Source organism: Vipera berus, assembly GCF_964194415.1.
Source record: "Vipera berus genome assembly, chromosome: 4".
Lineage (NCBI taxonomy): Eukaryota > Metazoa > Chordata > Lepidosauria > Squamata > Viperidae > Vipera > Vipera berus.
The window spans coordinates 94,272,487-94,284,835 of NC_138206.1; the positions used below are offsets into that span (position 1 = coordinate 94,272,487).

General features: G+C 43.5%; 1 protein-coding gene across 1 annotated transcript in view; it reads left to right on the forward strand.

Annotated features, from left to right (window-relative positions):
* Positions 1–12,349, forward strand: part of NALF1 (NALCN channel auxiliary factor 1) — a gene marked incomplete at its 5' end in the record, with an annotated part of 507,720 nt that overhangs the window by 129,060 nt on the left and 366,311 nt on the right. The window lies entirely within an intron of this gene.

A 12,349-nucleotide genomic window follows, 5' to 3' on the forward strand; every position in this document is an offset into this window, starting at 1 on the left:
AAAGGTCGGCAGGTCTGCGCGGAGGAACGGAGACCTGCCGAGGTTTGGGGAGGTTTGGGGAGGCGCCCAAACCTCCCCAAACAGGAACGGAGACCTGCCGAGGTTTGGGGACGTTTGGGGAGGCGCCCAAACCTCCCCAAAGGTCGGCAGGTCTGCGCGGAGGAACGGAGACCTGCCGAGGTTTGGGGAGGTTTGGGGAGGCGCCCAAACCTCCCCAAACAGGAACGGAGACCTGCCGAGGTTTGGGGACGTTTGGGGAGGCGCCCAAACCTCCCCAAAGGTCGGCAGGTCTGCGCGGAGGAACGGAGACCTGCCGAGGTTTGGGGAGGTTTGGGGAGGCGCCCAAACCTCCCCAAACAGGAACGGAGACCTGCCGAGGTTTGGGGACGTTTGGGGAGGCGCCCAAACCTCCCCAAAGGTCGGCAGGTCTGCGCGGAGGAACGGAGACCTGCCGAGGTTTGGGGAGGTTTGGGGAGGCGCCCAAACCTCCCCAAACAGGAACGGAGACCTGCCGAGGTTTGGGGACGTTTGGGGAGGCGCCCAAACCTCCCCAAAGGTCGGCAGGTCTGCGCGGAGGAACGGAGACCTGCCGAGGTTTGGGGACGTTTGGGGAGGCGCCCAAACCTCCCCAAACAGGAACGGAGACCTGCCGAGGTTTGGGGAGGTTTGGGGAGGCGCCCAAACCTCCCCAAAGGTCGGCAGGTCTGCGCGGAGGAACGGAGACCTGCCGAGGTTTGGGGACGTTTGGGGAGGCGCCCAAACCTCCCCAAACAGGAACGGAGACCTGCCGAGGTTTGGGGACGTTTGGGGAGGCGCCCAAACCTCCCCAAAGGTCGGCAGGTCTGCGCGGAGGAACGGAGACCTGCCGAGGTTTGGGGAGGTTTGGGGAGGCGCCCAAACCTCCCCAAACAGGAACGGAGACCTGCCGAGGTTTGGGGACGTTTGGGGAGGCGCCCAAACCTCCCCAAAGGTCGGCAGGTCTGCGCGGAGGAACGGAGACCTGCCGAGGTTTGGGGAGGTTTGGGGAGGCGCCCAAACCTCCCCAAACAGGAACGGAGACCTGCCGAGGTTTGGGGAGGTTTGGGGAGGCGCCCAAACCTCCCCAAACGTCGGCAGGTCTGCGCGGAGGAACGGAGACCTGCCGAGGTTTGGGGAGGTTTGGGGAGGCGCCCAAACCTCCCCAAACAGGAACGGAGACCTGCCGAGGTTTGGGGACGTTTGGGGAGGCGCCCAAACCTCCCCAAAGGTCGGCAGGTCTGCGCGGAGGAACGGAGACCTGCCGAGGTTTGGGGAGGCGCCCAAACCTCCCCAAAGGTCGGCAGGAGGAACGGAGACTTGCCGAGGTTTGGGGAGGTTTGGGGAGGCGCCCAAACCTCCCCAAAGGTCGGCAGGAGGAACGGAGACCTGCCGAGGTTTGGGGAGGTTTGGGGAGGCGCCCAAACCTCCCCAAAGGTCGGCAGGAGGAACGGAGACCTGCCGACGTTTGGGGAGGTTTGGGGAGGCGCCCAAACCTCCCCAAAGGTCGGCAGGAGGAACGGAGACCTGCCGACGAGCCGCGGCCACACAGGGTATTCCTGTGTATTCAGGCTTGCAGAACGGCGGATCGGCTTATACTCGAGTCAATAACTTTTTCCAGTTTTGGGGGGTGAAATTGGGGGTCTCGGCTTATACTCGAGTCGGCTTATACTCAAGTATATACGGTACTTATATTTTGTAGATAGAAGCATTTTTATTTGTTCCAGAAACTGTAAAGACTAGAGGAATAGTTTCTTATATTTCTAAAAACATAGCATGAACTGGAGTGATTCAGGTGGAAAGAATACAAAATCACTTACCCTCTTTTCACTTTTTTTTATTTTACTCTTATCAGCTGTATTTCACAATAGGTGACAGGTAGCCATCTTCCCAGATGGCTCCTTTTCAGAGAATTTGTGGAAAGAAATTAAGGCTGCCAGAACGGGAATGCAAAAAACTGTATGAACAGTGGAGAGTTACAGAAAACACTAATTCTTAACTGCTATCTAGTCATCCACATTTTGCAGCCTGGCTGTAGTAAGCCCTAGGCAATGATGGCGAAACATTTAGAGACTGAGTGCCCAAACTGCAACCGAAAACCCACTTATGTATTGCCGGGTGCCAGGTGGTCATGGCAGACTGGGTGGGTGTGGCCAGTGTGGGTGTGGCCAGTTCGATGTTGCTCCTGGGGAGGGATGCCTATGGGGGCCGGGCAGGGTTGGGGGAGATCCAGGGGTCTCTGGTGGGTGGGGAAGTGGGCAGGAGGGCGCCTTGCTCAGCTGATGGCTTGGGGGGAAGGGGGCAGCTACACCCCCTCCCAAATGCTGCCGTCTCACAAAAGCGGGATGAAAACTCCAAAAAGCAACAAGGAAAAAAAGTTAAAACAGAAAAGTGTCTCGCAATGGTTTACTTCCCCACTTCCTTCTAGCTGCAGTTTAAATACGTAAAGAAAAAGAAAAAACTTCCTTTCTCTCGTTTTAATTTAGAAGGCAGGAATGGGAGGATTGGGGGGGTTGGGGAGGGGCTGGGGGAGCACGGCAGGCGAACGGTGATGGTGCAAGGCTTCTGGCTATGCAGGAGGGCATTGGGGTGCATTCTCTTTAAAAGAGCAAAACGAGGCAAAAAACAAAAAATCCCCCACTCAGTCCACCTCCCAAAAACACAATAACAGAGCTTTCAATGATACAAACAGTCCTTGGAGGCCTTCTGGTTGGGCTCACTGCCTCTCTGACTCCCCCCAGACACTTGCCAGAGCCTCTTAATCGCAGAACTTTGGGCAAGGAGGTCCTCCCTCTTTAGTCAGGGGTGCCAGCTTAGCAGCACCAATGTGGATTGGCATGGTCTGTCTCACCTTCATTTCACTGTGTGTGTGTGTGTGTGTGTGTGTGGGATTTCCAACCCAGCCTTGGCCTGCAGGGCATTAGCGTCCCCTAAAACCACCTCTCCTCGGGTCGCCAGCATCCTGCTCTCCCCCCTTCCTGGACTGACATCTGTCAGAAGTGGTTCTTGAGTGGTGTGTGCGTGTGTGTGTCTGTGCGTGTGTGTGTGTGTGCAGAGCTGGACTAGAAAAATGCCCGTCCAATGCCCAGCAGCTGCTACCAAAGGGGCTCATGTCCTTCCTTTGGGGAGAAAGGCAGTGAGCATGCCTTGGGGACCGGGGTGTGTGTGGAGGGTGTGTGTGTGTGGAGGCTCTTGAGCCCTGCAACTCTTCCAAGTGGGGAGAAGAGTGGGGAGGAGCTGTGCTGGGATTGAGGCTCCTTGGGCCTTCCGCTGCCTGCCTGCACTCTTCTACCACAGATGCCATGGCTCCACTTGCCTGGCAGGGTGGGGATGCGCTCGCACACGGGGAGATGCATGGGGCTGCTGCCTTGCTTGCCGTGCCGGGGCTGGGCTCAGCTGAACTGAGTGTGGAGCCTCCTTGCAGCTTCTTCCCCTGCAGACATCGGGAGTGCCCACCCTGCCTACCGCTTGTCCTGGGGCAGCTGCCACCATCCAGTGCTCTCCAGCCTGGCGCCGGCTAGCCAAACATGCTGAACTCGGGCTTCGGGTGGATGGAGGCTGGAGGGGAGCAAGAGCCGTGGCTGCCCAGCTCCTCTGCCTGAAGACGTGTGCAGGGAGAGGCACTACCCAGTTCAGTAAGTCACTGTCTGCCTGCAGAAGGAGGAGGAGAAGGAAGAGTTTTCTGGTTTGCCGCGCGGCTGCCATGGATGCCTGGAAGATGAGCTCTGTCTTCCTCGTCCAGTTTCACATCGCTGGAGGACCCTGAAAAGGATGTAAAGTCACCCTGTAGAGGCAACCAGCAAGGAAGGGCCCTCGCAGGAGAGTGGTAGCTCTCCTGCTAGAGCCAACAAATCCCTCCAAATTGGCAGATGAAAGACTGGCAATAGAAATATGGCTTATCACTAGGCTGCACACAGCCGAAGTATTAAAGATGGGGAAATAGATGGCTTCTGCTGGGGACAAAATAATGATTTTGAAAATAGCTATCTCTTAACAGAACTCTTAATTTTTTTTTTAATCCACCAAGGATTGAGCTGTGAGCAAAACAGAGAGAATTTGGGAATCAGCTGTATTTGAGAGATGACTGGTGTCAAGTTCAGGGGTTTTGATTAGTGTGAATGGCCAGTTGTTACAATAATCTTGACTGATTTGTTAAGTAAACACAGACTGTATAAGAGCATTATTTGATCGTGATGACTTTGAATCTCTGTCCTATCTTTGGAATACCTATCCAGATTCCAGGATAGAAAACCTATCAGATTTGGGAGACAGACCAAAATAATCTCAGTTTAAATTGGGTAGAGACTGGGAGAGAAGCAGAATGCAATAGAAAATGCTAAGAACTGGCCGAAATGAAACTTTTAGGGGATCTGATTATAGTCTATTATTTTCAGGGTGTTTTTTTGCAATGTACATTTATAAATAAAGCAAAGATTATAAAAAATGACATATCTGACAATTGTTCCATACGAGAGCATAACCCATTGTATGTTTACTTGGATATAAGTCCCACTATGTTTGTAAAAACCTAAATTCAGACTAAAAACTCTTATTTTCCATCACTCTGCTTTTGACAGTGGGCAAAGAAATGCATTTTGGAGGCTTACAAGGAAAACATTAGCCAAATAACACCTTTTCACTGAATATCTGGAGCATCGGATGTATTGAAGATTTCTTCTTTTGGTACAGTATGTAACTATCTCTCTGTAATACCTGTAAGATACATTTGCTCTGTAAATGTATCTACTCTATAAATTCATTAGATAATATCTATTTATTATTGTAGAAAGAAAATTCCATTAACATTTATTTATGGTCTAAGAGTGAACACAAGGAAAGTTCAATATCTTTATTTTCAGATACCAAAACAAATATACACATTTAACAAAGGAAACTGAAGCACTGGATTCAGAGGAATAATGAAGTAAACACTGATGGAATCTGTTGTTACTACAAATCAGTAATTATATATCACATACACAAACAATAACAATTAAGCTAGCTTAATTCGTCAACATTTTTGTGCTACATTTAGGTGTTTTAAAACTAGGAGAGAATTCTCATGTAATATTATTGTTGTAATGCCCGACTAGGGTATTAGTAATAAAATTCCACTATTACCAATTCATTCTCCTTATTGATCATCAGATATTCTGTCCGTTTTTATAATCCGGGACCCAAAGGGGACCAAAATAATGACTGAGAAAACCTGAAGGTTCCACGGTGGCCTTAAAATCTTTTTTCATTTCATCATTAATAGTTGTAAAATGTAATACAGCCATTCATGAAAAAATAATAGTGGGCAACAATGAAGGACTTGGTCTTTGATGAGCAAGTCATTCACAACCATAGATTGCAGTTGTCTATAGACGCCTACAGATTTATTAAAGATTTAAGAAATGGGAAGCCTTTAATAGGAATCTAAAGATTGTTGTTAGTTGCGAAGTCGTGTCCGACCCATCACGATCCCATGGACAACGTTCCTCCAGGCCTTCCTGTCCTCTACCATCTTCTGGAGTTCATTTAAGCTCACGCCTACTGCTTCAGTGACTTCATCCAGCCACTTTATTCTCTGTCGTCCCCTTATTCTATTGCCCTCAATCTTTCCCAGCATTAGGCTCCTGTCCAGTGAGTCCTTACTTCTCATTAGGTGGCCAAAGTATTTGATTTTCAACTTCAGGATCTGGCCTTCTAAAGAGCAGTCAAGGTTGATCTCCTCTAGGACTGACCAGTTTGATTGCCTTGCAGTCCAAGGGACTCGCAGGAGTCTTCTCCAGCACCATAGTTCAAAGGCCTCAATTCTTTGCTGCTCAGTCTTTCTGATGGTCCAACTTTCACAGCCATACATTGCAGCTGGGAAGACCATAGCCGTGACTATACACACTTTTTGTTGGCAGGGTGATGTCTCTGCTTTTTAGTGTGCTGTCTAGATTTGCCATGGCTTTCCTCCCCAGGAGCAAGCGTCTTTTAATTTCTTGGCTGCAGTCCCCATCTGCGGTGATCTTGGAGCCCATGAAAATAAAATTTGTCACTACCTCCATTTCTTCCCCATCTATTTGCCAGGAATTGAGAGGGCCGGATGCCACGATCTTGGTTTTCTTAATGTTAAATCTAAAGATTAAGCCTGGCAAAATCAAAATATTCATTTTATAATGCCTATATAGGGGGTTAATTGCAGTATTTTATTCTATTTTTAATATTGCAATATTTTTAAAATTGCAATAATCCAATTTTATGGAAATGTCTTTCTACAGCAGTTGTTTTCATATCAGGTATAATTAATACATTAATCCATAATGTAGAATAAATTATGTAGTAAGTATAATGTATTTACTATAATAAAATAATAAATTCAAATATCCTCATCATACCTCTACATTTTAAGGTAAAGAAAAACAAATATAAATCATGTTGTGGCTCATTTTCCCAATGAATTCCAACAACAAACTGCATTCTGGCTTATAGACATACTGCATTGCATTGTTTGGTTCATATGCGTAATAGAAGTAAGATTAAGTGATTTTTTTCAATGATAGCCTTGGAAAGGCAATTCAAAGCAATTGAGGGTTTTTTAACAGCTCCTTTTAGAATATAAGACATTTTCTTCTCTGTGTTATATACTTAAATTGCTAAAGAATTGCTCCTTTCCAATTTGTATAATTATAAATTGGACAACAATGAATTATATAACATTGCCCTCCTTATATATTTCCTTCCTCCATCCGAGTGTCATCTCTTCCCAACCATTTAAATCCAGCACAGATATTTATTCCTCTGGCATTCCATGGGTTAAATTCCTACGAGGCTGGGTTAATATCTAGCAACTCCTGCAACTAACAGAGCCACTGCACCACCACGCAGGGTTTTTGTTGTTCAAATATCCGCAGTGTGTAGTTGGACAATATCCAAGCAACTTTCCTCTCTTCTATGCTGCAGAACTGCTATCCAAATATAACCTCTTGCTGGAAGATCATTGACAGGTCTGAACAGCAGTTTTGCATCTAAAGTAGCTGTTTCTATCTTCTATATTTGTGCTTTCACTTACAAATGTGCAGTTTTCACTGCTGATTCTGCCATTGCAAAGTGAAGAACTCATAGCAGCTAATTTTTCATTTGGTACAATAAAGAGTGAATGCCTGAAAGAGATGTTAAATATAGATTTAACCCCCTCAGTGGTTTTTTTTAAATGTTGAGTTAAATAGGATTTGAAACTCTTTTAAATTTTCCTAATAAAATTTTATTAGTGTTCCATCATTTTTAACAAGGATATTGGGAAAGTGTGCAGTTTTAAAAACTTAAAAAGTAATATTATAAATATTCATTTTTTTTTACAACAGCATAACTATTTAGAAACAAATAGCTGTATCAGACATATTACCAAAGGAAGTCTACTGTCTAATTATGCATCTCCCAAAGTCACTTTTTGTAAGATGGGTGATATAAAAATGATGAATGAATGTATAAAGATAACATAGTCAAGAAGGTATCCCTTACATTCCCACACAGAATGAAGGCAGCACACTGAATCCTGAACAAGTTTCACTAATATAAGGAGTAAATCAAAACCTCTTTAGATTTGTACTTATCTGGTTATTACTATTTTAAGGGGTGAGGGTGGGAGGTATTTTGGGTGCTGCTTCATTTTAAAAAATGGTCCTCGCCTATTCGATCAGATAAAGTGGACTTTTGTAGTATGCTATTGGCCCTCTCACAAAAGGGATGCCATTTTTATATAGTTGGTGCCAAAGGGAGTATGCATCTTGTTGATTCCAAGATTCAAAAATTAAAATTTCATGATCAGCACCCAAACGAGTGCAGGCTCTTTTAGACCTAGTGGTCCATACATTGTTTACTTTAACAATTTTCAGGATATTCAGAAACAAAGAGAGAATCAAATTGGTAGAAAATAGAGAAGATACGTAAGATAATCTCCTTTTCTTTCTGTTCTTCATGTAGTTACTGTAGCTGGAGTTTGGAGGGAGCATATACTTGAATGTGATATATCTCTCCTGATCTGAGTTCCTGCATCATTAAGATCAGCAAAAATATAGAAAGCTATATTCATTTTCACATGAATCCAAGTTCTCTTCAGACCTTCCAAATGAAGGAATGTAGGTTAAGGAGACAAAGAAATGAGACCAGTGAATATACCCCATTCTTTACATGCTTTCAGGGGCACAATTGAAGAAGCTAGTATTGGTTCAACTCAGCACTAGATGCAATTTCAGTATCATTCTTAAGGCAGTCACACTTAGAGTGCATTGTAGTAATTTAAACAGGAACGTAGCTACTTTGTTGAAGAAGCCTTGCTGTTGGCAGCCACTGAAGCTACCCACAAGCATCCCAGGGTGTACAAACTATTGCAACATCAAAAATAATGTCGTGTGTTTTGTCATTACTGTGCAAATTATGGGAATTATGTTTTTGAGTCATTTTGTATTCTAATGATGTAAAGTAATGCAAATATATGTCATCTTTTTTACACAATAACATACACCCAATTGTCTCATCTTTAGGCTTCTCCAAGAATGCCATGCTGATTTGCCCTATATCTGGGTTTCATGAAGATATCCATGCAAACTACTAACATTATGTGAACTTTTCAGGACAAAGATAAAAAGTACCCAAGAATGATTATATTTAAAAGGAGAAATTTCCTCAGCTCCTAGATCTATAAATTGTTCATCCACAGAACTTTAATCTGATAGGGGAAAATGCAGCTAGACACCATCAGTATATTAATGACTCACCTCCAGTAGCCCATAAATTATCTCACCACTGGTCTCTTATGGATAATCAGTGTGGAGAAGCAAAAAGGATCTCTGAAGCACCACACTGCTTAATGGCCAAGGTGTTCAACTAAAGTCTTTCAGTGAAATTCTTTGGAAACTATACCATCAAATATTGTGCTTTCAATGTTCATTACGTGATGTTAATCTAGAAAATTCCATGCACAATGATATCAGAAGTCTTAGTGAGTTTCAGAAGGACAGCAGAGTACAATCCTGATTTTCAAATCAAGGCAACAAACACAGTTTTATTCCTAAATCCAGATCTTTTCCCATATCATAATGAGTGTAACATGATCATATTCCACCAAGAAGCTATTCTCTTGTAAGAATGTTTTTAACTGAAAAGTAGTTTTCATATATACAGTATATGGGTCTAGGATTGCAATGTTTTCAGGAAATGCATTATTAATATCTTTGCAAGTCCTAATCATAATTATTGGAAAACAGAATAAAATATCTGAAAACCATAAAACTAATTAACTAATTAAAATATGAACAGATGCATCCATCAATCTTTCCAAGTAACTTGAAGCTTACGTTATTTAGAAAGGATGCTTAAGCTCTGATCTAAGGCCTGAGTCATTTGCGTATCCACACATATAATTGGCAATTTAAAATAAAAACATAATGTTCCTGAAAAATGTTTCTTACATTGGCTTGGAAATATCAGTCAGGACACTGCAAAATCTCCTCTAAAAATAAGTAACGTTCGCCTGCTACTTCTTTCTCAGCCATGGTGAAAATTGATCAAATATATGATTTAATACAACTATCATTAACCTGATGGTCTACAGATGAATAATTTTTAAACTCATCCAAAAGGTAGGTGGAATAAAAATTGCAACTTGTCTAAAATTAAACTAAGTTGAAGCTAACATAATCTCTCTTAAGAGTGAGGTCCACAGTTGTGGCATTGCCACAGAAAAGGCCTTGTATTGAGGATCCACCTACTTTCCTCCCCTTAGTAATAGATATAGATCACATTTTCCAGAATGGATACTTTCCAATATCACTATTTAGGGATATATAGGTAAAACAGCATCTCGTACCATCCCTGGAAAGCCAAAATAGTTGATGTGGCATTGGTGTAATATGGCCCAGAAGTGAAGACCATAAAAAAACCTGGACATAAAGCAATTTGCATTCAGCAATAGCAGAGTTAACAGCAGAATTGAAGATGAAGTGGGAATCTCTGATTTTCATTCCAAACAAAGCTATTTTGCAAATGTTACATCATTTTCTTCCTTGCTTCTCTGTCTCATACAAAGACACATACTTAACCACTAAAGACTTGTACTCTGTCTGGACTTCTATAGCTTACTGCTATAGAAGAGAAAGACAAAAGTCTTGGACGAAATGGAAATCAATTTTCTCTAGATATACATGAATTGAACATAGATAGTTTTTAGAAGTAATACCAAGGAAAAAAGTGTAATAATTTTTATATATAAGAGCAAATATTGACCAGGTGATAGGATTAAGAAGCAGAAAATGGAGTCATAGCTTCACCGTGGATATGGCATTAAATCTCTCTAGGAATGCAAGTTCTCAAGAGCTTTACAGTAGAAGATTCAAGGATGAGGCTTAGATACAGTAAGTTGTTATTGCAGATGCCAAAGAAGCCTTTAGAATGAAAATGAGTGATAGCAACATTCTAAGAATCTAACCCCCCTCTCTCCATCAACCATAATTACAGAATTTCTAAGGTTTTAGCCCTGCAGTTGTTTCCACTGTCTTTAATGGTAATGATTTTTGTGTACTAATTTCTCAGCCTTGGATGTTGAGTGTACTTACCTGCACAATATTTTGAGAATGATTCACTCTTAGTTCTGGTATTGCAGGCCTATGTACTCCCCCATAATGCTCACAGCCCAAAGCCATCCTGGTTTAGTGCCCTCCAAATATGTAGGACTTCAGGCTGTCAAAACCTCATATTCTGTTAATGAGATTCCTACAGACATCTGACGGACCATCACTAGAAGTAGAATGTTGGGATAGATGGACAAGGCTGTATTGCACAGGGATCTGCTTACATTCTCAAGTACTATGTGAGAGAAATACATACGACATCAGGGATATCAAAACTACTTTCAAAGCTTTTTGTTCAGGGGTAAGGAATAGCCTTAATGTAGCAAAAGCAATTAGTATTCTAGGCACAAATTCCCTGGAAGCTGAAAAGCTGAAGCCAAATACAAAATAGTTATGCAATATTCATTACTCCTGCAATGAAGAACTTTTACACGTTTCACTGTTCTTTCCTTTTTCAACAGAGCTACAGAAGGAGGCATGATTCACAAAAGTAGTAAAAATATAGTTTCTATTCAAACAGCAAACCTATTTGAAAATAAAAAATATGGCCTGATTTTTGAAAAATCTACTTTTACATTTTTTTTCCGGAGGGGGAAAACTCCAAGTAACTTTACATCATCATTTAAATTAGATTCTATATAATAACATCCAAATTGTTTTTTTATGAAAAATACAGAAAAAGACAGATTAAAAAAAACCAAAACTTAATATTAATATTACTTTATTTCTCTGCTTTTTGCTATTTTATCAATTTATGAGAGGACTCTTGAGTTTCCTAGTAATCTTAAATGAGGGACTTTCTAAATTTCAAATTAACAATATTTTATCAAGTCACCCCCATCAAATTTATTTATTTTATTACCTTTATATAGCACCCATCTCACTTAGTGACTTTGTGCAATGTACATAATTTGCTTGTTTGACACAAAGAACATGATAGGATTAATTGGACAGGGATTATATTAGTTCTTAGTTTTGTTCAACAAGACATGATCTTCTATATCAGGGCTGTCAAACTCAATTTCATTGAGGGCCGCATCAGCATTGCGGTTGCCCTCGGGGGCTGGGTGGGTGTGGCCAGGGTGGGCACGGCCTACTGGGTGGGTGTGGCTGGAGTGCGTATGGCCTACTGGGTGGGCATGGCCAGCTCTACATTGTTCGCATCAAGGGTGCCTATGGGGGCCTGGGCAGGAGTGGGACAGATCTGAGGGTCTCTGGCAGAAGGAGATGGGACCGGGGCAAGTGCCAAGGCATGGTCCACTGGGGGAGCCTCACTGTTCCTCTCAGGCCATGTGGGGGGGGGCTGGATGGTGGCGTGGAGGTCAAATGCCCAGCCCAGCCCTCAAGCACCCACGGCACTAATCCCAGCCCCACTTCCCCAGCTGCACTTACCTCCTCCTCAAGGCTGCTGCTGCTGTGCTTGCTCTACTTAGCCAGGTTGCTCATGATGGGTACGAGGGCAAAGTCAAGAGGGAGGCCCACTCCCTCTCTATGTGAGGAGACCTGGCTTTGTATCCAAAGCTTCCTTAGCAATAGGATCAGAGAACCCCCCCAGTATAGGCCAGGAGGAGGGGGCAAGGGGATGGTGAAAGGGCAGCAGGGCAGGACTAAGGCAGGACTTCCTGCAGACCTCTCTCTCTCCTTCCTTCCTTCCTTCCTTCCTTCCTTCCTTCCTTCCTTCCTTCCTTCCTTCCTTCCTTCCTTCCTTCCTTCCTTCCTTCCTAGAACAGAGT